Source organism: Coregonus lavaretus (genome assembly GCF_964263955.1).
Source record: "Coregonus lavaretus genome assembly, chromosome: 27".
NCBI lineage: Eukaryota > Metazoa > Chordata > Actinopteri > Salmoniformes > Salmonidae > Coregonus > Coregonus lavaretus.
The window spans coordinates 7,735,999-7,762,394 of NC_140014.1; the positions used below are offsets into that span (position 1 = coordinate 7,735,999).

General features: G+C 42.7%; 1 long non-coding RNA gene across 2 annotated transcripts; it reads right to left on the reverse strand.

Moving 5' to 3' along the window:
• Positions 1 to 3,731: 3,731 nt before the first annotated feature.
• On the reverse strand, positions 3,732 to 23,580 carry LOC311102699. 2 transcript variants are annotated; one of them, XR_014610033.1, is made up of 4 exons: positions 23,093 to 23,580; positions 9,925 to 10,031; positions 9,307 to 9,391; positions 3,732 to 4,617 (listed from the first exon to the last, which is right to left on the reverse strand). It is a non-coding gene; the product is annotated as an uncharacterized lncRNA (long non-coding RNA). The 2 variants fall into 2 exon arrangements; XR_014610034.1 differs by lacking the exon at positions 23,093 to 23,580 and adding an exon at positions 22,708 to 22,851 and having other exon boundaries at positions 3,733 to 4,617.
• Between the last annotated feature and the right edge of the window lie 2,816 nt (positions 23,581 to 26,396).

Consider the following 26,396-nt stretch of genomic DNA (forward strand, 5'->3'; position numbering starts at 1 on the left):
CATTGGCAGGCAAGCTGCAGAAGGCCAAATAGGCTACTATTCCCCATCGTTAATCAGTGCAATTTTGACGGCCAACTACAGGCAAAAAAAGTTTCAGAGGGTTTATCTACTGTTCTCTCGTTAGATTTTAGCTGATCTCGCTCTGGCTAACATTAGTTGTTGATCTTGTTGTTGTTGATGTGCATAGAAAACTGAGGGAGAGAGAGCCTACCTGTTCATCAGTGGAGGCTGCTGAGGGGAGGACGGCTCATAATAATGGCTGGAACGGAGCAAATGAAATGGCATCAAACACATGGAAACCATGTGTTTTATGTATTTGATACCATTCCACTTATTCCGCTCCAGCCATTACCACGAGCCTGTCCTCCCCAATTAAGGTGCCACCAACCTCCTGTGCTGTTCATGGTTGTTTGATCAATAGGACTGTAAAGTTCCCAAATGTAAGTGGTATTTACATATTTGCAGAAATCGATTTAGGTGTATTTTGTGGCTTTTGGCAAATGCTTTCTAATGATCTAAAGTTGTGCTGTTGTTACTGCCTGCAAACACACAGTCCAGTTCAAAGTGAATGATGGCCAAATGGCTTGTTTGCATATAAGCCTACTGTAGCTCTGCTTGACTATGGCGCACCGGTCTGTGTAGAGTCCGGTGCTGAGGTGCATTCAGTTGGCTTGAACGTTTGCTACGTTGCGGAACGGTTTGTACGGATTGACATGTTTCCCAAAAACATTATTGTACGTTCTTGAACAGACTTTGAGGTATTTTTGCTCCCCTTTGGTGGGTGTGGCGAGGTGTGGGTTGAAGCAATGAGTAATGTATTTAAAGGGCAGTGGCCATGCTGACAGTGTTCCCCAACCCACAACCCAACCCTTCCCAGTTTGTCAACTGGTCGTTCAGCACAGCACCGTTTCCGTTCAATTGAACGTACCAAAATGTAAAAATGTACTGAACGCAGCCCTGGACAAGACTGCATTTTTTTTTATTAGGTTTTATTTACTGCAGTGTCTATTAATTGTCCAACCGCACGGCCGCTTTCCCACTCTATATTGCTATAGAATTTTCACAAATGCCTTACTCCACATAATTCCCAAACATTCCATGAAAGTATGAAAATGTGAAAATGACCATATCTAAGATCTCACTTCTCAGAAAATGTAAAAAAATAAAATTAACTACGTCATATTCTTCCTGGGGGTGTATATGAAAAGATTTTAAGAAGATTTCATGTTGCTAAAACGCTGTCAGTTCCACTTTGAATGATGCCCAAACGCATTGCAACTTGCAACTAATTGAGATCTGTAATGCAGCCTCAAAATTCCGCCAATGGCTACTTTCCACCAGATGAGGACGCTGAATCTTTCAGTTGCCAGTCACTTGTACAAAAAAAAGTATGCTTACAGTATTCTCAAACGGTTGACACCTGTTGTGCCATTCATTCAAAGTCAATAACTGTAAATACTAGTCTATTGTTTTATTTGTGCATCTTATCACGTCTGTTACAAAAGTGTTATCTTGTCATCAATCCTATCATCGAAACTGCCGCTGTTCCCAGGCAAGCTTGACAGAGGCTCCCTCCATTTCCCTGTTGTTGGGTATGGATTTACTGCATACATGTGAATTAGTTCATTTTCAAACAAACTTAGGTGACTATCAAAGTGACTATAAAATGAAGAATGTTCAATTCTAAGAGTCACCAACTAGCCCAGTTGTTCTAGAGAACTGTCTGCAAAATACTGAGGTAAAATTTGTTTTATATTGGATATTTGGTGGATATTCGGTTTTCTCTCGTCAATAGCTCTTAAACAAAGCGTGCCATGACTATGACAATTATATATTCTGAATCAATTGTTTGAGCTATTAAAGATTGAAATCCCCCCCCCCCCAAAAAAAAAAAAAATCTAAATGGTGTGGATTTTTCTCTATCCTCCCCTGATTCAGAATATATAATTTCCATAGACATGGCATGCTTTGTTTATAAGCTATTGAAGATTGAAATATAAATCAAATCTACATTTCTAAAAAGAAAAAGTGTGGATTTTTCTCCATCCACCCCTGATTCAGAATATCATTTTCATAGTCATGGCATTCTTGGTTAAATAGCTATTGATGAGAGAAAAACAATTATCCACTGACTATCCAATATAAAACTAATTTTACCTCTGTCTGCTACAGTGCATTCGGAAAGTATTCAGACCCCTTCCCTTTTTCCACAGTTTGTTACGTTACACCCTTATTCTAAAATGGATTAAATAAATAGAAATCCTCATCAATCTACACACAATACCCCATAAAGACAAAGCAAAAACAGGTTTTTAGAAATGTTTGCTAATTTATCATAAAAAACAACAACATAAGTACCTTATTTACATAAGTATTCAGACCCTTCGCTATGAGACTCAAACTTGAGCTCAGGTGCATCCTGTTTCCATTGATCATCCTTGAGATGTTTCTACAACTTGATTGGAGTCCACCTGTTGTAAATTCAATTGATTGGACATGATTTGGAAAGGCACACACCTGTCTATATAAGGTCCCACAGTTGACAGTGCAATTGTTCTTTAGAACGCCGAGACAGGATTGTGTCGAGGCACAGATCAGGGGAAGGGTACCAAAAAATATCTGCAGCACTGAAGGTCCCCAAGAACACAGTGGCCTCCATCATTCTTAAATGGAAGAAGTTTGGAACCACTAAGAAACTTCCAAGAGCTGGCCGCCCGGCCAAACTGAGCAATCGGGGGAGAAGGGCCTTGGTCAAGAACCTGATGGTCACTCTGACAAAGCTCCAGAGTTCCTCTGTGGAGATGGGAGAACCTTCCAGAAGGACAACCACCTCTGCAGACTCCACCAATCAGGCCTTTATGGTAGAGTGGCCAGACGGAAGCCACTCCTCAGTAGAAGGCACATGACAGCCCGCTTGGAGTTTGCCAAAAGGCACCTAAAGGACTCTCAGACCATGAGAAACAAGATTCTCTGGTCTGATGAAACCAAGATTGAACTCTTTGGCCTGAATGCCAAGCGTCACATCTGGAGGAAACCTGGCACCATCCCTACGGTGAAGCATGGTGGTGGCAGCATCATGCTATGGGGATGTTTTTCAGCGGCAGGGACTGGGAGACCAGTCAGGGTTGAGGGAAAGATGAACGGAGCAAAGTACAGAGTCCTTGATGAAAACCTGCTCCAGAGCGTTCAGGACCTTCCAACAGGAGAACGACCCTAAGCACATAGCCAAGACAACGCAGGAGTGGCTTCGGGACAAGTCTCTGAATGTCCTTGAGGGGCCCAGCCAGAACCCGGACTCGAACCCAATCTAACATCTCTGGAGAGACCTGAAAATAGCTGTGCAGCGACACTCCCCATCCAACCTGACAGAGCTTGAGAGGATCTGCAGAGAAGAATGGGAGAAACACCCCAAATACAGTTGTGCCAAGCTTGTAGCGTCATAGCCAAGAAGACTCGAGGCTGTAATCGCTGCCAAACGTGCTTCAACAAAGTACTGAGGAAAGTGTCTGAATACTTATGTAAATGTGATATTTCAGTTTTTTTAAGCAAACATTTCTAAAAACCTGTGTTTTGCTTTGTCATTATGGGGTATTGTGTGTAGATTGATAAGGGGAAAAAAACAATTTAATCAATTTTAGAATAAGGCTGTAATGTAACAAAATGTGGAAAAAGTCTCACTGTAAATGAGATGCAAATGTATCATATTCAAGCATAAACATGCACACACTTTTAGAAATATCAAGATTTATTTTCAATATTAATTTAAATGAAATAACAATAAGCAAAACAATCACAGGATAGGGTGAGGGAAAAGTGCCAAATCCTTTGGAATCAAACTAATTGGGACTTATTTTTTCATAATTGTCTGCTATCTAGATCTCCACAGGGCTTCAAACCAGTATCGACTTTTCACAGAAACATTCTCATGATTTTTCCTGTATGTTGAAAACCACAACAACATTATTCAGATTTTAATAATCTTACATCAGAATAATGTGAATAAATTCAAAACCCTGTGAACAACTCCCTCTCACAGAAATGTACACACATAGAAAAACTAGACATGACACCATGTTCATGTCGTAAATCTTGTACACATCTCTCCTCCAATGCTTATCCCCATGGTTGTTGGTAGCACAGCTGCAAATGCACAGACAGCAGGATCATTTTGTCCAAGTTCTGAACACTGTAGTCAAGAAAGCAATTGTTTATGTCCACAGGAGTGTCCATGCATATCCATTGCGTTCCTATGGCACCATTTTGTTCATAATAAAGGTTTTGTTTTCAAGCATTATATGCTGACTCTGTCACCTGTCCAATAAGTTAGAGGCCTGCTATGTATTCCCTAGTGATGGAGTATCATGTATGGTGACTACTGTCGAATCGCTGATTGTGCTTTGTTGCTCCAAGATGTTTTGGTCCAGCCTGTTTAGTTCCGCTCGTGGCAGCCGGAATCCATTTTCGGACATACTACTCGACAGTGCAAAGCTCCCAGACACAGAGCTGGCTCCTAAGTTCCCCAAGGGCATGCTGGTCTGCACTGTAGAAGAGGACATCTTCTTTTGTCGAGGTGGCCCTTTGGAGCCCGTACCCAGCACTCTGGATGCATGTGTCCGCCTGGTGAAGGGTAAAATACATATAAAGATCCATCTTAGGGCCCTGAGTTTTTCCTGATAATGTAACCTATCCAAGGCCTCACTATAACAAAACATATAATACATTGCATTTTAAAATGCTAGTTAATTTCTAATGACTAATCACGAAAAGTCAATACCATCTGGATTAGCAGAACATATACACTCAATAATACATTTGCTAAAAACATAATTGAATTGTTATAGCACAGTTATTTTATTTTAACATTTTCTGAAGCATCAGGATCACCAGTGTGCTGGAGTTTTGCTTTATATTCAGTGTATTAATTTGTTCTCCATGCTCCTTGTAACACTATAGGTGTGTGTTTACTTTTTCAATTGCACAGCCCTCAAAGAACCAATCACACACATCTGTCGGAGACAGACAGGTCGAGTGGCGAATGAAGTGAGCCCCTCGTACTAAAGAGCCACTCGCCCGCCCTCTGGTCATTTTCAAGCATGCCGGACTTCCTCACACTCTTGCGAGTAGGGGAATGTGGTGAGATATCTCACTCATAATATCAGAGATATCTCGTTTTGATATCGCACAGTGGGATATGGCCAACTCCCGTATCGCACATGCTCTCCGAAGCCAGGTAGTCTCAACGTATCAACCCTCAGAGGCCCCGACACTGAGGACAGTATGCTCCAAAGAATGCGTAGTCACGTCTAGCCGGTAGAACCTCATAAAAGTTTGAGGGGATGCCAAACAAGCCGCATCGTAAATCTCCTGCAAGGAGATGCCCTTAAACAGCACCCAAGAAGTAGCCATACCTCTAATGGAGTGAGCCCTCAGGCCTTTTGGAGGCTGTAACCCCCTTCCAATATAATAGCTTCCTCAATCCAATGTGATAACCATTGATGAGAGAGGGGCCTTCCCTTGCAGGGAGGAACCCAGGACACAAAGAGTTGGTCGCTCTTGCACAAAGCTCTTGTTCTATCCAAATATATGTGCAACGCGCGTACTGGACACAAACGGAGGAGCCGCTCTTCTTTGGTAGAAGGGAAAAGTGGCGAGTGGAAAACCACAAGCTCCAAGTCGAGACAATTGTAATTGCCGCTGACCTTAGGCAGAAAGGCAGGGTTGGGCAACAAGCAAACCTTGGAAAAGCCCGTGGCAAACTGTAGGCACGAATGGTGAACTGACAGTGCATGCAGCTCACTCACTCTCTTTGCAAACGTAAAAACAGTGTCAAAGGACAGATGTTACATCTCCACACTTTCCAGCGGCTAAAAAGTCTGGACTTAAGCGATGTGCCCCCTTCATGAAACAACATAACAGGGTGTTTTCCCACCATGTTATTGTCGAAGCCTATATGACAGGCCGAGATAGCGGCTAGATAGACCTTTACAGTGGATAAAGCCTTCCCCCTGTCCATAAGGTCCTGCAAAAAGCATAAAACCTTGGATACAGAGCATTGGTAAGGAATGATCTGTTTTTGGTCACACCACTTCTCAAAAATGCACCACTTGTTTCCATGCAGTGAGCGTGTAGAAGGGGCCCTGGCACTCTGCATAGTCAATGACCCAAAGAGGCAGGCCTGTCACATCCAGATTTAACCTCATGGGCCAGGCCCAGAGGGCCATGGTGTTTCGGGTGAGGGTGGACAATGACTTAGTTCGCTTGGGTCACAATATCCCTACACAACGGGAGTTGTCAGGGCTCGTCGTACAGCAGGAGAATGATCTCCGCTAACCAGAGCTTGCCTGGTCATTGAGGGGCTACCAAGATGAGAAATCAGCCTTCTTCCCTCACCCTGACTAGAGTGGGGCGTATGAGGCTTATAGGAAAGAAGTGTTTCACCACTTGGGGATGGAATCTCCATTCCCGTGATGAGGATTCCCTCTGGACAATAAGTCCGCTCCTACATTTAGTACGCCTGGGACATGAGTCACACATAGTGAAAGTAAGTGTGCTCTGCTCCACAGATCACTAACCTTGTTTTGGATGAAGTTTTCTACTTTAACGAGTCAGCAGCTCTGGGTGTTCTGCTAACCCCGGAACAGGCCCTGATCCCCGGGACTCGAAAGAGGAAGCGGCGGCGAAAGAGAGGCAAGCGAGGCGGCGCAACTACGTCGGCGAGCATGTAGACCGCTATTGCCCGCTGTTTTGTTGGCAAACGTGCAGTCACTGGAGAAAAACTGGATAATCTCTGTTCGAGACTATCCTGAAAAACTGTAATATCCTATGTTTCTCTGAGTCGTGGCTGAATGAGGACATGGATATACAACTCACTGGTTTTTCTATGCATCGTCAAGACTGGACGGCAGACTTGGGTAAGGCAAGGGGGGGGGGGGGGGGGCTGTTTTTTTAACAACAGCTGGTGTGCGATCTCTAAAGTAACGGAACTCTCATGTTTTTGCTTGCCTGAGTTAGAATACCTCATGATAAGCTGCAGACCATATTATTTACCAAGAGAGTTTTCATGTATATTTTTCGTAGCTGTCTATTTACCACCATAAACAGATGCTGGCACTAAGACCTCACTCAACAAGCTGTATAGGGCCATAAGCAAACAAGAAAAATAAAATTCAGAGGCTGTGATTCTCATGGCCGGTGATTTTAATGCAGGAAAACTGAAATCCGTTTTACCTCATTTTTACCAGTATGTCACATGTCCAACTAGAGGCGACAAAACTCTAGATCACCTTTACTCCACACACAGAAACACATACAAGGCCCTCCCTCGCCCTCCCTTTGGCAAATCAGACCATCACTCTATCCTTCTGATTCCTGCTTACAAGCAAAAACTCAAACAGGAAGTACCAGTGATGCGCTCAATACGGAAGTCGTCCAAATAAGCGGATGCTAAGCTACAGGACTGGAATATGTTCCGGGATTCGTCCGATAACATTGAGGAGTTGCATCGACGATGTCGTTCCCACATTGATCGTACGTACACTACCGTTAAAAAGTTTGGGGTCACTTAGAAATGTGCTTGTTTTCGAAAGAAAAGCAAATTTTTTGTCCATCAAAATAACATAAAATTGATCAGAAATACATTGTAGACATTGTTAATGTTGTAAATGGCTATTGTAGCGGGGTCCAATATAACTCCCGGAGAAAAGTATTGCTAACCGGGTTATGCGTGTGCTAGTCGATGCTTAGCCATGAGGCTTTTGTGTTAGCTAGCTAGTGTTCACCCAGTGGGCTATTAGCCTAGCTATTGCTAGCTGAAGAAAGCCACACGAGTAGCGTTGCTTCTTCGGTCTAGAGAGTCTCTTTTGACAGTAGCACTGTGAGGTGTAACTGGTCAGTTTAGCCAATGAAACGAGTGAACGTTAGATGTAGTAAAGAAGAGAGCCAGTAGCAGCCGGCATCCCAGCATCCTCAAGCCGCCAGCGCAAGAGCGAGGGGGTTCAAGTGCCTGCCTCAGGCGGGGTAGTAGTGGCCATAATTCATGAACCAGGTAGTAAAGGTTGGGCCCCAGTCAAGCCATAGTTACCCTTCCTACGTCCCTAATTCGTGGAAAAAAAGGCCTGCTAGCCCAGTAGCACCTGCTGCGAATTAGCCTTGACAGGCGTGAGCTAGCTTATTAGGTGCCTTGCGGCTAATGGCTAGCTCGGGTGGGCACTGTGTATAAACGCTATAGCCGTGGTGGGCCGTATGTGCATGTAAAGAGCTTGTTCTGAGTTAGCTAGCAATGCTTATGTGGAAAGCTTGCATTCCACCGAACTAGCAAAGTTAGCTTGTGCCTTGCAGCGTGGGCTAACCAAGTCTCAGTAGCTAGCTGCTTGACGCTACCTACCACAGGAGACGAAGCATGTAGCAAGTTAGCACAGTGCTCGGAGAAAGCTAATCCTTTAAAGGTATACTTCAGGACTTATATACTTCCCGTCATATGAACTTGTGTCTTCTGTCTCTGTGTCCAGTATGAAGGAAGTTAGAGCTAGTTTTGCCAGCAAATGCTAACTAGCATTAGCACAATTACTAAGTCTATGGGTATCTATTAGCATGGGGAAGTAGATAAAGGGCCTCATTGCCAAAATCCCGAAGTGTCCCTTTAACAATGTGAACATAGCTAGGGTTCATTTCGTGGGCTAGTAGCCTAGCTAGTTGGCACAATGTTAGCCAAAGGAAGCTAGCGCTTTGTTAGTCTTGCGACAAACAAAAGCGTGTCTCTCAACCAATAAGCAGTGAAGCTAGGAGGGTCGTTCTAGTCAATGCGGCACGGTAGTGGGTTGAGCTAAACGAGAGACCAAGCTAGTAATTCTACTCTTCCAGGTAGAAAAGCTAGTCAATAGGATAGCTAGCGAATTCTTACCTGAAACAAAAACTTTCCTTTCAGTAAAGTCACCCAATACAGAAGAAGCGAGTGTAAAAACCTGCACTCGGAGGCGTAACCTTGCAGCACACCTGTGAACAGTTGAACCTAAAAACAGATCAAGTCGTGCTGAGGAGCCTAGAGTAGTACTCTTCGTGAGGAAGAGAGGTGAGAATGACCAGAGGTCAGGCGAGTGGCACTTTAGTATGAGGGGAGGGGCTCACCTTTTTTACCACTAGACCTGTCTGTCTCCGACAGACATGTGTGATTGGTTCTTTGAGCTTCTAGAGATTCTGGTGAATCCCACTGTGCGATTTTTGAAACAAATAATTGAAAGAGAACCTGCAATGACTCACTGTGTCACTGAGAATGTCATTGAGGCCTATTAATATGGAATGCAGCCTGACCTGTTGTATGTCTTCAGGATGACAAGCAGTATGGTTAGAATGAAAATGAGCCCAATGACAATGATGGCAATCATAGCCCCTGAACCTGGGAAAATGAGCAAAGAGGTAACAATGTTATTTATTTGTGAGAGTGAATGGTAATTTAGTACACTGTCATCAACATTCATTCGTCAGCCATCTTGCATGCTGCCTCTCATTGTTGATAGCATTGTTGGGAGGGATTGTAGATGTATGGGTCGAATTTCAGTTGTTGCCACTCCCTTACAGTACATCTTGATTAGATTGTGTGACGCACTGGGATTATTTATAAGCACATGCTTATCTTAACTAGGGCTAAAGTATCCTATTGATTTAAAATTCCATAGGGGAGGCGTTGTGTTTGATGATTACTACCATTTGGTGTCATTATGAAACTATTACGAATAGTTTATAAACTTCCGAAACTTTAAACATTTGAACTCCAAATGAAATTCTGTTAACAAACGGTTCTTACACACACCAGCCAGGTCACATACACATGCATGCATGTATGCACACAACACACGCACACACACACATACACACACACTTGCACGCACACACACACGCACATACACACATATACACACTCCCACTTACTCTGAGTGAGTATTTGTTCTTTGGACTTGGTGGTGATCGTGGTATTGGAGAATACTGTAATGTAGTTGGTCACAGGTGAGACAGTTGAAGTCATCTTCAACAATATCCTGTGCAGACAGAGAAAACATGCAGCGTGTCATTTGATGATTCCGGGACCGGCAGTAAACCTTCATATTGTTGATGATGATTCCTTCTAACTACAGTTGGGTGCATTAAAAAGGTATAAACTTGTCATGCAAAGAGGATACTGTATATCTGCAATAAAATTCCACATTTCATATTTAAAAAAATAAATAATTTATTACATAGGCTATTGTTAGATGATTGCTAATAAACTTGGCGTCACCCTGCGAGAGAGTAGTTATTGTTAGATGATTGTTAATTTACTTGGCGCTTGGCGTCACCCTGCAGAAAGTCTGTCACATTAACGATGTGTCTGCAGCATAGGCATTTTGAAATCTAAGCATGGCGCCTATTCAGTCATAGGAATTATATGAAAATTGACATGAGTGAGTTCAAGAGCCACCTGAGTAACGCCTGCCATATCCTCGCCAACAAAATGGGTGGGGAAAATAGAGAAAGGAAGAGAGAGAGTGGACAGAGGAAGACAGAATACAAGTGGGTGGAATGAATTAATGAACACATGTCAAAAGCCACTGGAATGAAGTTGCCCTACCTTGGGCAGCCATTTAGGCTGTACCTAAGCATGAACCATTACTAGGACTAAGATATTGTATAATGGAGTGGTGATACAGTACCATGGAAATATCATCAATTATATTTCTATGGGTGATACTTTGTGTTTCTCTTTGTTCCTGTGTCTGTATCGTTCATTTCCCAGAAAACACGTTTCCAGTTACATAATAATAATAAATAATAATAATAATAATATGCCATTTAGCAGATGCTTTTTATCCAAAGCGACTTACAGTCATGCGTGCATACATTTTTGTTTATGGGTGGTCCCGGGGATCGAACCCACTACCAGCTGAGCTACAGAGGACCACATGTTTGACTGACGGGCCCTTATCAAAATAACCTCTTGTTTACGTCATATCCTCTGTCTGTTACCTTGGTACATATTGTGCAACATATTGTGTGTCACTCTGGGCATTAAACATAAATGTTTTCCAAGAATGCCTATCTGCAATGCAGACAGTATGATGACATTGTGAAGATGTGTATCGACATATAACACCTACATGACACAAAATGTACAGATGTTAAAGATCTGTGATGTCATAGTAAATATGGATGAAATATGTCCGTGGCATTCCACATGACAAGACAAAAGCTGCAATTAGTCACCATATTGAAATGAATTTACTTGGTTACGATGATCTTATCTACGTCTCATGTTGGTGAAGTGATCATCAGTCATCCATTGTCAACAGTGTTGCAGCCACAACACTGTTGACAATACAGTTACGTAGATATACAGAACAATATAGATGATATAATCAGTGCTATCTCTTTTGGCACGGAACCTTCCCTTTACTTCCTTTTGAAATTCCATTTGTAAATGCTGGTTTAGAAACTGCACTTAGGCCACACAAACATTATTAAATGTTTAAGGAATAACTTTTTTTATTTTGAGTGAGGAAAGCGAGCAAATGTCGATTTTTGTATATTTCTTAATGAAAAATGAAGAGGGGCATCCGTTAAACATTTAATTGAGTTTGTATGGCCTTAGCTATATACAGTGTTTCACTGAGTAGACACAGGACATGGATGTCTCCCTTTTCCTCTAGAGATTGAGTGTTTTGTAGTTTATCTTGTCTAGCCCCTTGTCTCGCTTTCACTCTGCCTCATTCATTATTTGACCTTTGACCAGATCTTTATAGTAGAAAAGTAGTATCAGATATATTTGTAAGAAGGAAGGAGATTGTAAACAGCAGGGGAAATGAATGGAGAAATGCGTAATGCTCGAAGCATGGGTATTCTTGACCAATCACGTTCACTTTGTTGTGCTGTGCAATGCTGTTGCTTAGCCATTCGTCACGCGCTCCTTTCTAGAAAGTCAGTTTATGAGTTGAGAAACTGCTTATGTTCTTCAAAAGTTCGTAATGTCACGATTTCAAAGCTACAGTGCATTCGGAAAGTATTCAGACCCCTTGACTTTTTCCACATTTTGTTACGTTACAGCCTTATACTAAAATGGATTACATAGTTTTTTCCCCTCATCAATCTACACATAATACCCCATAATGACAAAGCGAAAACAGGTTTTTATAAATTGTATCTAATTTATAAAAGTATTAAAAACAGAAATATCTTATTTACATAAGTATTCAGACCCTTTGATATGAGACTCGAAATTGAGCTCAGGTGAATGCTGTTTCCATTCCATTCCAAATGTTTCTAAAACTTAATTGGTGTACACCTGTGGTAAATTCAATTGATTGGACATGATTTGGAAAGGTCCCACAGTTGACAGTGCATGTCAGAGCAGAAACCAAGCCATGACGTCGAAGGATTTGTCCGTAGAGCCCCGAGACATAATTGTGTCGAGGCACAAATCGGAGGAACTGTACCAAAAAATGTCTGCAGCATTGAAGGTCCCCAAGAACACAGTGGCCTCCATCACTCTTAAATGGAATAAGTTTGGAACCACCAAGACTCTTCCTAGAGCAGGCCGCCCGGCCAAACTGAGGAATCGGGGGAGAAGGGCTTTGGTCTGGGAGGTGACCAAGAACCCGATGGTCACTCTGACAAAGCTCCAGAGTTCCTCTGTGGAGATGGGAGAACCTTCCAGAAGAACAACCATCTCTGCAGCACTCCAACAATCAGGCCTTTATGGTAGAGTGGCCAGACGGAAGCCACTCCTCAGTAAAAGGCACATGACAGCCCGCTTGAAGTTTGCCAAAAGGCACCTAATGGACTCTCAGACCATGAGAAACAAGATTATCTGGTCTGATGAAACCAAGGTCGAACTCTTTGGCCTGAATGCCAAGCGTCACGCCCGGAGGAAACCTGGCACCATCCCTACAGTGAAGCATGGTGGTGGCAGCATCATGCTGTGGGGATGTTTTTCAGCTTCAGGGACTGGGAGACTAGTCAGGATCGAAGGAAAGATGAACGGAGTAAAGTACAGAAAGATCCTTGATGAAAACATGCTCCAGAGCGCTCAGGAGTTCAGACTGGGGGCGAAGGTTCACCTTCCAACAGGACAACGACCCTAAACACACAGCAAAGACAACGCAGGAGTGACAATTTCATCCATTTTAGAATAAGGCTGTAACATAACAAAATGTGAAAAAAGTCAAGGGGTCTGAATACTTTCCGAATGCACTGTATAAGATATTATAGAGAAGAAATGAATAGTCTCACATCTCATGCTAATGTTCACAATTCATGCTAATGTTGGGTGGTTGAGCTAGCGCCCTATTGACTCCCATTTATCTGAACAGGTGCTTCAAAAGAGAACAAAATTTGCATTGGCTATAAAAAGCTGAAAACCCTGGAACACGGAAGATCAGACTCTGTACCATTCCATGCAGCTAGTACTGCTCCCACACACACTCTCACGCACACACACGCGCATGCTCATGCGCACGGATGCTTGCTTGCACACACGCACACACACACAGACGCTCCCCCCCCCCCCCCCCCCCCCCCCACACACACACACACTCAGAGAAACAAAAAGCCAGCACCATTCCTAGCTGATTACATTTAAATGGATTCACCACCACAAAACATGCAAAACACACAATTTCATAACAGCAATTATATGTTCCACGCTGGGAGCGTAGCTGCCTCCTCTACTGATGCAAAGCCTGGCAGAAATGTGCAGGGGCGGGACTGGGGAGCCCCCACGTCTGTTTTCCATAAATCCAAGCTACTGTCCAGAGTGATGAACATGTTGTCAGTGAAGTGTCTACTTTCTGCTTCACAGCTATCAGCATAACAACCTCATAGCAACTTCCCCCATAAACAGTACTTCTGATAGATAGGCAATAACCCCTGAGGGAAAACTATACAGCACATAGTTTAAAACACAAGCCAGAAGAGTATTGTCTCTATTGATCAGACCAGGGTCCGTATCCACAAAGTGCCTCTGAGTAGGAGTACTGATCTAGGATCAGTTTAGCCTTTTAGTTCACAATGAATAACATTGTATGGACGAGATCCCCACTGAGCCTCCATACTGCCTGGGCTCTAGCGCATGAGATCATGTTGGATTTAACACACAGATTTGAAGTGTTTATAAAGTCAGTCACTATGGAGACTTTTATTGTAAAAGAAGCACAACTTAAGTGGGATATTATTTGCATTCACTCCAACCCTTATGAATCAACAACCATTCATGTCATCATGCTAGCCCTAATTCCATAGATCTTTACAGTAGGTTATAAGTGCAAAGAAGAACAATTATCTTATAATGCCACATCCTATTCCTTCTCAAGATCTTTTGTTGACGTTCTCAATGCTTGGTAAGACACCCTTGCTCAAACAAAACCTCCATAACATAATAGAAAAGTTTGTCTAAGGATCAGTGGGACACCTCCTTGGTCAACCATTCTCTGTGTTGCCCATGGGTAAGACTGAATCAAATAATATTGTTGTCATCCCATACTAACTTAGGGTATATTAACTTGACTTATGTTAGCATTTGTTGACAGCAGCCAAGTAAACAAATGGTTTGTGTGTCTCTTGTCCAAAGACAAGTGTTGCCCACGGTTATGATGGAACCAAGACAGTATTGCCGTCTCAGCCAGTATCTGATATTTATTTAGAACCCCTTAGGTTAACAGAGTCTAATATCCTCACTACATCTGTGACAGCCCATGCCATATCCTACTAAGCAAGGTATACATATAGGCTACTGATCTGATACTGGACCTGCCTTACCAACCACAAAACTAACTAAAACCATCACAACACGATTTAAAAGCTGGCTCCAGTCCAGCGCTTCCGGATACTCTCTGCCTGGTGACAACACCCACTACCAGGTTCACTCAGAGGTCAGCAGTCAGAATTTCACTTCCAGGGCCACTATAGGATGACATCCCTTTTTGAGATGGCCAAACAGGAAGCCAGGTGAAATGTAGTTTAACACCCCCCCCCCACGCATGGCTTTCCCATTAAACTCAACTGATGCCAGACAGAGAGATGTGATCGGTACAGCTGGAATTAGATTGGGCCGTAGGTGCAAATAAATACATTTTGATTATCAACTTTTTGAAACAATATCTCAGCCAACTGACAAATAGTGTTATTTTCAGAAACAGACAAAATAGGGCAAGATTGAACTCAACTAATGTTTCCAATTCCAATTTTGCCGCACTTCATCTGTCTCCTAACTCTGCAGCAAACATCACACAACTCTCTCATGTTGACTCAACATAAAGTCATGGGCGATTACTAATGACATACTCTATTTATCAGCTTTGCTATTTACTGAGGTAACAGCAATTGATAACTAATGGATCACATGCTGTATAGGTGAGTCACGGACGTTCTACTGATATTCTCTGGACGTTTGGAGATCAATAAGCAACCATATGCCATTGGTATTGAAACATTTTCAGTATAGGAGAACATTTGCTCAACTAAAGCACAGTAGGCCAGCAGTGACAAAACCTGGTTAAACTAGACTGAACACTGCACTGCATTAACCAGGATAGCAATGACCTACCTTTCACCTGAACTTATTCAACAACCAACCCACTGGTCAAAAACGGGTTGAATCAATGTTGTTATCACGTAATTTCAACCAAATTCAATGTGATGACGTTGAATCAATTTGGAAAACTGATTGGATTTGCAAAAAGTCATCAACGTAAGGGCATTTCGTATTTTTTTCACCAAACTTTTAACCTAAATTCAATGACATTGTGAAGTGTTTTGTTGATTTCACACTGAATTCACGTTAGTTGACAACTCAACCAAATGTCAATCAAAACTGAACTGACGTGGGAATAGTGGGAATAGTCCACTGAACATAAACCCGACTATAAACTCTGACTTCAACTGTGCCTTTTGTTCTATTTCCTGTGCTTCCTCTTTCCCATCTTCTTCTCTCTAACCCTTCCAACCGCATGTGTGTATTGTATGGTGTTCCTCAAACCACTAATCCACATTGTAAGTGTAATATCCTCTCCATTTCCCTCTGCAAACAAGCCCTGTTTTATTGTTATTTTCATACAATTGACTTCAAACAGACAAGCGCCGCAGTACAATTTAGTTTCCTCTTAAAAAAAAAAAGCCCAGTGTTAACCAGCTTGACTTTCGCTACACAGTACAGTGAACAACCTTAATCAAATGAAGGTCTGTCAATATTGAACCAGTCAATATGGCACAGGTGCACCTAGTCGTTCCGCTCTTCATATAAGGGCATGCAGCAATAACGTCAGCAATGTTCGGGCCCCTCGTCACACGCTAAAACTACAGAAAACTTTTATTGGTTCCTAGTTTTCCACTGCAGGTTTGATTAATTGTTTCCAAAGCAGTTCACCGTTCACCTACGGCCCACTTTTTCAGGCCCCGGTGGCTGGGTCCTTGAAGGGCCCCATCTAGGCCCCAGGCACTCAACCATTTACATATTGCCTTTACTGAGAGTCACGAGATCACTCCTTCTAGAAGTGATGAGAATGTATTGTATCCAAATCCAAAATCAGGGTGATATTTAATCTTGCAATTACGTTATGTAATACATTAAGAACTTATCTGTAATGGCAAAATGTATTAAATGTATCAAATGTATCAACATAGGGATTTCTGGCACTTCCAGTATATGCACTGAGTGCACAAAACATTAAGAACACCTGCTGTTTCCATGACATAGACTGACCAGGAGAATCCTGGTGAAAGCTAAGATTCATTATTGATGTCACTTGTTAAATCCTCTTCAATCAGTGTAGATGAAGGGGAGGAGACAAGTTAAAGAAGGATTTTTAAGCCTTGAGACAATTGAGACATGGATTGTGTATGTGTGCCATTCAGAGGGTGAATGGGCAAGAGAAAATATTATAGTGCCTTTGAACGGGGTATGGTAGAAGGTGCCAGGCGCACCGGTTTGTGTCAATAACTGCAACACTGCTGGGTTTTTCACACTCAACAGTTTCCAGTGTGTATCAAGAATGGTCTACCATCCAAAGGACATCCAGCAAAACTTTACACAACTGTGGGAGAAATTGGAGTTAACATGGGCATCCCTGTAAAACGGATGACATCCCTGTCACTCAATATTAGGAAGGTGTTCTTAATGTTTTGTACACACATATATATATATATATATATATATATATATATATATATATATATATATATATATATATATATATATACAGTACCAGTCAAAAGTTTGGACACACCTACTCATTCCAGAGTTTTTCTTTATTTTTCCGATTTTCTACATTGTAGAATAATAGTGAAGACATCAAAATTATGTAATAACACATATGGAATCATGTAGTAACCAAAAAAGGGTTAAACAAATCAAAATATATTTTATATTTGAGATTCTTCAAATAGCCATCCTTTGCCTTGATGACAGCTTTGCACACTCTTGGCATTCTCTCAACCAGCTTCATGAGGTAGTCACCTGGAAAGCATTTAAATTAACAGGTGTGCCTTCTTAAAAGTTAATTTGTGGATTTAATTTCAGCCATTCAGTTGTGTTGTGACAAGGTAGGGGTGTAATACAGAAGATATCCCTATTTGGTAAAATACCAAGTCCATATTATGTCAAGAACAGCTCAAATAATAAAACAGAAACAACAGTCCATCATTACTTTAACACATGAAGGTCAGTCAATTCGGAACATTTCAAGAACTTTGAAAGTTTCTTCAAGTGCAGTCGTAAAAACCATCAAGGTGCTTTGCTGGAGACACTGTCTGTGATTTATTTAGAATTCAACACACACTTAATCAGCATGGCTACCACAGCATTCTACAGTATTAAGCCATCCCATCTGGTTTGGGCTTAGTGGGACTATCATTTGTTTTTCAACAGGACAATGACCCAACACACCTCCAGGCTGTGTAAGGGCTATTTTACCAATAAGGAGAGTGATGGAGTGCTGCATCAGATGACCTGGCCTCCACAATCCCCCGACCTCAACCCAATTGAGATGGCTTGGGATGAGTCGGACCGCAGAGTGAAGGAAAAGCAGCCAACAAGTGCTCAGCATATGTGGGAACTCCCTCAAGACTGTTGGAAAAGCATTCCAGGTGAAGCTGGTTGAGAGAATGCCAAGAGTGTGCAAAGCTGTCATCAAGGCAAAGGGTGGCTAGTTGAAAACATACTTTGATTTGTTTAACACTTTTTTGTTTACTACATGATTCCATATGTGATATTTCATAGCCTTCACTATTATTCTACAATGAAAAAAATACTAAAAATAAAGAAAAACCCTTGAATGAGTACAGTGGGGAAAAAAAGTATTTAGTCAGCCACCAATTGTGCAAGTTCTCCCACTTAAAAAGATGAGAGAGGCCTGTAATTTTCATCATAGGTACACGTCAACTATGACAGACAAAATGAGAAAAGAAATCCAGAAAATCACATTGTAGGATTTTAATGAATTTATTTGCAAATTATGGTGGAAAATAAGTATTTGGTCAATAACAAAAGTTTCTCAATACTTTGTTATATACCCTTTGTTGGCAATGACACAGGTCAAACGTTTTCTGTAAGTCTTCACAAGGTTTTCACACACTGTTGCTGGTATTTTGGCCCATTCCTCCATGCAGATCTCCTCTAGAGCAGTGATGTTTTGGGGCTGTCGCTGGGCAACACGGACTTTCAACTCCCTCCAAAGATTTTCTATGGGGTTGAGATCAGGAGACTGGCTAGGCCACTCCAGGACCTTGAAATGCTTCTTACGAAGCCACTCCTTCGTTGCCCGGGCAGTGTGTTTGGGATCATTGTCATGCTGAAAGACCCAGCCACGTTTCATCTTCAATCCCCTTGCTGATGGAAGGAGGTTTTCACTCAAAATCTCACGATACATGGCCCCATTCATTCTTTCCTTTACACGGATCAGTCGTCCTGGTCCCTTTGCAGAAAAACAGCCCCAAAGCATGATTTTTCCACCCCCATGCTTCACAGTAGGTATGGTGTTCTTTGGATGCAACTCAGCATTCTTTGTCCTCCAAACACGACGAGTTGAGTTTTTACCAAAAAGTTATATTTTGGTTTCATCTGACCATATGACATTCTCCCAATCCTCTTCTGGATCATCCAAATGCACTCTAGCAAACTTCAGACGGGCCTGGACATGTACTGGCTTAAGCAGGGGGACACGTCTGACACTGCAGGATTTGAGTCCCTGGCGGCGTAGTGTGTTACTGATGGTAGGCTTTGTTACTTTGGTCCCAGCTCTCTGCAGGTCATTCACTAGGTCCCCCCGTGTGGTTCTGGGATTTTTGCTCACCGTTCTTGTGATCATTTTGACCCCACGGGGTGAGATCTTGCGTGGAGCCCCAGATCGAGGGAGATTATCAGTGGTCTTGTATGTCTTCCATTTCCTAATAATTGCTCCCACAGTTGATTTCTTCAAACCAAGCTGCTTACCTATTGCAGATTCAGTCTTCCCAGCCTGGTACAGGTCTACAATTTAGTTTCTGGTGTCCTTTGACAGCTCTTTGGTCTTGGCCATAGTGGAGTTTGGAGTGTGACTGTTTGAGGTTGTGGACAGGTGTCTTTTATACTGATAACAAGTTCAAACAGGTGCCATTAATACAGGTAACGAGTGGAGGACAGAGGAGCCTCTTAAAGAAGAAGTTACAGGTCTGTGAGAGCCAGAAATCTTGCTTGTTTGTAGGTGACCAAATACTTATTTTCCACCATAATTAGCAAATAAATTCATTAAAAATGAAATGTGATTTTCTGGAAAAAAAATTCTCAATTTGTCTGTCATAGTGGACGTGTACCTATGATGAAAATTACAGGCCTCTCTCATCTTTTTAAGTGGGAGAACTTGCACAATTGGTGGCTGACTAAATACTTTTTTTTCCCCACTGTATGTGTGCCCAAACCTTTGACTGGTAGTATATATATATATTATATATATACAAACGTATGTGGACACCCCTTCAAATTAGTGGATTAGGCTACTTCAGCCACACCCGTTGCTGACAGGTGTATAAAATATACACTACAGGACCAAAAGTTTGTGGACACCTGCTCATCGAACATCTCATTCCAAAATCATGGGTATTAATATGGAGTTGGTCCCCCCTTTGCTGCTATTACAGCCTCCACTCTTCTTGGAAGGCTTTCCACTAGATGTTGGAACATTTCTGCGGTGACTTGCTTCCATTCAGCCACAAAAGCATTAGTGAGGTCGGGCTCTGATGTTGGGCGATTAGGCCTGGCTCGAAGTCTGCATTCCAATTCATCCCAAAGGTGTTCGATGGGGTTGAGGTCAGGGCTCTGTGCAGGCCAGTCAAGTTCTTCCACACCGATCTCAACAAACTATTTCTTTATGGACCTCGCTTTGTGCACAGGCGTATTGCTGAAACAGGAAAGGGCCTTCCACAATCGTCTAGAATGTCATTGTATGCTGTAGCGTTAAGATTTCCCTTCACTGGAACGGGAACGTTTCCACTGCTCCAAAGTCCAATGGCGGCAAGCTTTCCACTACTCCAGCCTACGCTTGGCATTGCGCATGGTGATTTTAGGCTTGTGTGCGGCTGCTCGGCCATGGAAACCCAGTTTATGTAGCCCCCGACGAACAATTATTGTGCTGACGTTGCTTCCAGAGATAGTTTGGAACTCGGTAGTGTGTGTTGCAACCGAGGACAGACAATTGTTACGTGCTACGCGCTTCAGCACTCAGTGATCTCATTCTGTGAGCTTTGCTTGACATCATGGGAAAATCAAAAGAAATCAGCCAAGACCTCAGAAAAATAATTGTAGACCTCCACAAGTCTGGTTCATCCTTGGGAGCAATTTCCAAACGACTGAAGGTACCACGTTCATCTGTACAAACAATAGTACGCAAGTATAAACACCATGGGACCACGCAGCCGTCATACCGCTCAGGAAGGAGACGCGTTCTGTCTCCTAGAGATGAACGTACTTTGGTGCGAAAAGTGCAAATCAATTCCAGAACAACAGCAAAGAACCTTGTGAAGATGCTGGAGGAAACAGGTACAAAAGTATCTATATCAACAGTAAAATGAGTCCTATATCGACATAACCTGAAAGGCCGCTCAGCAAGGAAGAAGCCACTGCTCCAAAACCGCCATAAAAAAGCCAAACTACGGTTTGCAACTGCACATAGGGACAACATTTTGGAGAAATGTTCTCTGGTCTGAAGAAACAAGAATACAACTGTTTGGCCATAATGACCATCGTTATGTTTGGAGGAAAAAGGGGGTCGCTTGCAAGACAAAGAACACCATCCCAACCGTGAAGCACGGGGGTGGCAGCATCATGCTGTGGGGGTGCTTTGCTGCAGGAGGGACTTGTGCACTTCACAAAATAGATGGCATCATGAGGAAGTAAAATTATGTGGATATATTGAAGCAACATCTCAAGACACCAGTCAGGAAGTTAAAGCTTGGCCGCAAACGGGTCTTCCAAATGGACAATGACCCCAAGCATACTTCCAAAGTTGTGGCAAAATGGCTTAAGGACAACAAAGTCAAGGTATTGGAGTGGCCATCACAAAGACCTGACCTCATTCCTATAGAACATTTGTGGGCAGAACTGAAAAAGCATGTGCGAGCAAGGAGGGCTACAAACCTGACTCAGTTACACCAGCTCTGTCAGGAGGAATGGGTCAAAATTCACCCAACTTATTGTGGGAAGCTTGTGGAAGGCTACCCGAAACGTTTGACCCAAGTTAAACAATTTAAAGGCAGTGCTACCAAATACTAATTGAGTGTATGTAAACTTCTGACCCACTCGGAATGTGATTGAAAGAAATAAAAGCTAAAATAAATCATTCTCTCTACTATTATTCTGACATTTCACATTCTTAAAATAAAGTGGTGATCCTAACTGACCTAAAACAGGGAATTTTTACTAGGATTAAATGTCAGGAATTGTGAAAAACTGATTTTAAATGTATTTGACTACGTTGTATGTAAACTTCCGACTTCAACTATATATATAATTGACTACTGATATACAGTATGTGACAAAAATATATTTATAGTATTCCACAAAAGGAGTCTGCCAACGATGAACTGTGCCACAAACAAGACGTTCATCTGGTACTATCTAACACTATTCATTGGATATTAGGCACATATTGAGTTTATCAAACCACTTAAACATAGTGGAACTGTGTGTAGAAGAGCATCCTCAAAAAACTAAAGGGCTCAATGACCTTTTCTGTAGAAACTGGAGAGAAGCCAAGGACAGCAGAATGGCAGGTCACTGATCTACTTTTTAAAAAATCCAGAGAGGAACCAGTCTTCATATACAAGAAAATGTACACATTAAGCTATGTAATTTCACGGTACGTTTAGTAATTTCAATGTGAAACAAATATGCTATATGGGAATAATTGTTGATTGTAAAATGTTTTTACTGCTTTCATAAGAAAGATTGACCAAAAAATGAAAATGAATACTGAAAGATTTCATAAATCATTCATCCCGTATGTTTTAGATTTTGATTACATATGTCATGACATGTTTACAAAATAATAACAAAACATATTCCACCCTATGTGAATGATATTATATCCAAGAAGTGAAAACATATTTTCAGAAAACGTTTTCTCATAATGCTACCTTGTCAGCCTCTATCCCAAAGCATTGATCTTTCCCAGTCCCCTTCAATAATCAATGTGGTGATAAGCGCCTCAGTAACGTTACCTTAACGTTCCCATAAATCAGGTATCCGACCCAGACAGGAAGAGTGAGAACAAGACATCAAACTTTTTGTTTCAGCCTTATATGTCCTTTACAATAGCAGCGCAACTAGTATTCCAAATCCTTACTACCCCTCTCTGGAATGTCAGCTATTCTGGCTTCGGCGTTCCACCTGAGACTCACCTGCTGCTTGTCGGTTGCCACGTCATCTAGGACCCCCCCCCCCTTGCCAGTTCTAGCCCACTCCCAGATTAGCTTGTCTGTGAGTCAGTATAGTAACCAACTCACACAAAGACACCGCAGAGACCCAGCAGACTGGTAGAGATAGAGTATATGGGAAAGAAAGTGAGAGACTTTGTCACTTCTTTCCCTCTTTCAGATTGCTCACCTAACTGTCTTGGATTTTCTGTCCCAGACGTTTCTTCCAGGAGCCTCAGAAGAAGCACCTGGCCCCCACTCCCTCAGCCACAGGGGGCATAGTCCACTCAGAAACCGTCGAAGCTGGGGGAGGGGATTGGAGGGGAGAGGAGTGGGCTACTTTGCCAGACGAAGAAGAAGAAAAAAATATATTTTAAAGTGAAAAGCGTTCAAAAAGTCAGACGAGCCAGCAGAAACTACACACTACACACACAGGGTTGGAAAAAGCAAAACACAACAGAATGTTGGTTGGTTGGATGGATTCTGTTGCTTCTCTGTGGAGTGTGTGTGGAGGCTGGACACCGCGCTGCTGGGTAACTGTAATTCCGAGCAGCTGGTTTTTCAGGTCCGCCTGCCTGGCCTAAGGTGTGCCTTGGCCACTGCTACATGCATTGATCAAAACGACGCTCCCCCTATCTCAGGGTGCCTGCCTAGCTATACCTCTGCTCCAGCTTGTCTGTCTCAAATCCCTGGAGTTCTCAATGGCATCCAGAGGGTGTGGCTGGGTGTGTGTGTATCATTGTGTGTGTGTGTGTGTGTGTGTGTGTGTGTGTGTGTGTGTGTGTGTGTGTGTGTGTGTGTGTGTCTGTATGTTCACTGTATGAAGTCTCTGAAACGTTCCAGTGCCCGTAACTTCAAGGATTTAATGGATGTTTTGGATTGTTTCCTAACTAACTGACTAAAACAATCAAAATAATGTAATGTAAAGTGCCTTCAGAAAGTATTTATACCTGACTTATTCCACATTGTTGTGACAGCCTGAATTCAAAATCGATTAAATATATTTTTTTCTCACCCATCTACACACAATACCCCATAATGATAAAGTGAAAAAAATGTTTTTAGAAATGTTTGTACACCAGCATTAAGTTTGCTGACGACACAACACTGGTAGGCCTGATCACCGACAACAATGAGACAGCCTATAGGGAGGAGGTCAGAGATCTGGCAGTGTGGTGCCAGGACAACAACCTCTCCCTCAACGTGAGCAAGACAAAGGAGCTGATCGTGGACTACAGGAAAAGGAAGGCCGAACACCCCCCTATTCACATCGACGGGGATGTAGTGGAGCGGGTTGAGAGTTTCTATTTCCTTGGTGTCCACATCACCAACAAACTATCATGGTCCAAACACACCAAGACAGTCGTGAAGAGGGCACGACAACGCCTTTCCCCCTCAGGAGACTGAAAAGATTTGGCATGGGTCCCAAGATCCTCAAAAAGTTATACAGCTGCACCATCGAGAGCATCCTGACCAGTTGCATCACCGCCTGGTATGGCAACTGCTCGGCAACCGACCATAAGGCGCCACAGAGGGTAATGCGTATGGCCCAGTACATCACTGGGGCCAAGCTTCCTGCCATTCAGGACCTATATACTAGGCGGTGTCAGAGGAAGGCCACCCGCTGTTTATTATCTATGCATAGTCACTTTACCCCTACCTACATGTTCAAATTACCTCGACTAACCTGTACCCCCGCACATTGACTCGGTACCGGTACCCCCTGTATATAGCCTCATTATTGTTATTTTATTGTGTTACTTTTTATTACATTTTTTACTTTAGTTTATCTAGTAAATATTTTCTTAACTCTATTTATTGAACTACATTGTTGGTTGAGGGCTTGTAAGTAAGCATTTAATGGTAAGGTCTACATCTGTTGTATTCGGCGCATGTGACAAATACAATTTGATTTGATCTAATTTACATATGTATTAACACCCCTGAATCAATACATGTTAGAATCACCTTTGGTAAGAGCTTTGCACACCACAATATTTGCACATTATTCTTTTTAAAATTCTTCAAGCTCTGTCAAGTTGGTTGTTCATTGCTAGACAGCCATTTTCAAGTATTGCCATATATTTTAAAGCTGTTTTAAGTCAAAACTGTAACTAGGCCACTCAGGAACATTCAATGTTATTTTGGTAAGCAACTCCAGTGCATATTTGGCCTTGTGTTTTAGGTTATTGTCCTGCTGAAAGGTGAATTTGTCTCCCAGTGTCTGTTGGAAAGCAGGCTGAACCAGGTTTTCCTCAAGGATTTTGCCTGTGCCCAGCTCTACTCTGTTTCTTTTTGTCCTAAAAAACTCTTTAGTCCTTGCCAATGACAAGCATACACATAACATGATGCAGCCACCACCATTCTTGAAAAAAGTGGTAGTCAGTGATGTGTTGTGTTGGATTTGCTCCAAACATAACACTTTGTATTCAGGACATAAAGTTCATTTCTTTGCCACATTTTTTGCAGTTTTACTTTAGTGCCTTATTGCAAACAGAATGCATCTTTTGAAATATTTGTATTATGTACAGGCTTCCTTCTTTTCACTTTGTAATTTATGTTAGTATTGTGGAGTAACTACAATGTTGTTGATCCATCCTGATTTCTCCTATCACAGCCATTAAAGTCTTTAACTGTTTTAAAGTCACCATTGACCTCATTGTGAAATCCCTGAGTGGTTTCCTTCCTCTCCGGCTGGCACACCAGCCTTCGCTTTGGCTCCCCCTCCTGTCCAGCTCAGGTGTTCGGCGTCGCCGGCCTTCTAGCTGCTGCCGAACCTGCTGCTGGCAAACGCCCTTCACTCATCAACCCCGGACTTGTCTCGTCAATATTACACACACCTGGTTCCAATCCCCACTCTATCACTGTATATATACTCCCTCTGTCATTTGTCTTTGTCTGTCATTGTATATGTTGCTTGTTTCATGAGAGGAATCTCTCCTACTATTTCCTGAGTACTTTATGTTTTGCACTGTGGGTTTCGTCCTGCTTTAAGCTATGGTGCTTTAATAAATTCAGTAGTTCTAAACATGTGACTGCCTCCTGCCTACTCCTCTCTACACTTGTGACAGAATGACCGACCCAAGAAATCAGGAGGCAGCAGGACATCCCGACCTCTCCGCTGTAGGAGCACCTCGGGACTGCCATGGCCGAGGTGATCCGGACCGTACACCAACTGCAGGCTACACCTCCACCTTCCCAGCTCCTCACGGTCGTTCCAGCCACCCCGCCACCATCTACATCACCCGGTCCGATCAGCAACGTCCACCTTCCCCTCCCGGAGCTGTTTGACGGCAGCCCAGCTCACTGTAGGGGGTTTCTCCTGCAGTGTGACCTCCACCTTGCACGTCATGCCGGGACGGCCTCCGAGAGGGACAAGGTGGCCTTGGTGATTTCAGTGCTGACAGGCCGGGCTCTGGAGTGGGAGCACGCCGTCTGAGAGAGGGACAGTCCAGAAGCACATTCCTATGAGAGCTTCACCCAACTCTACCATG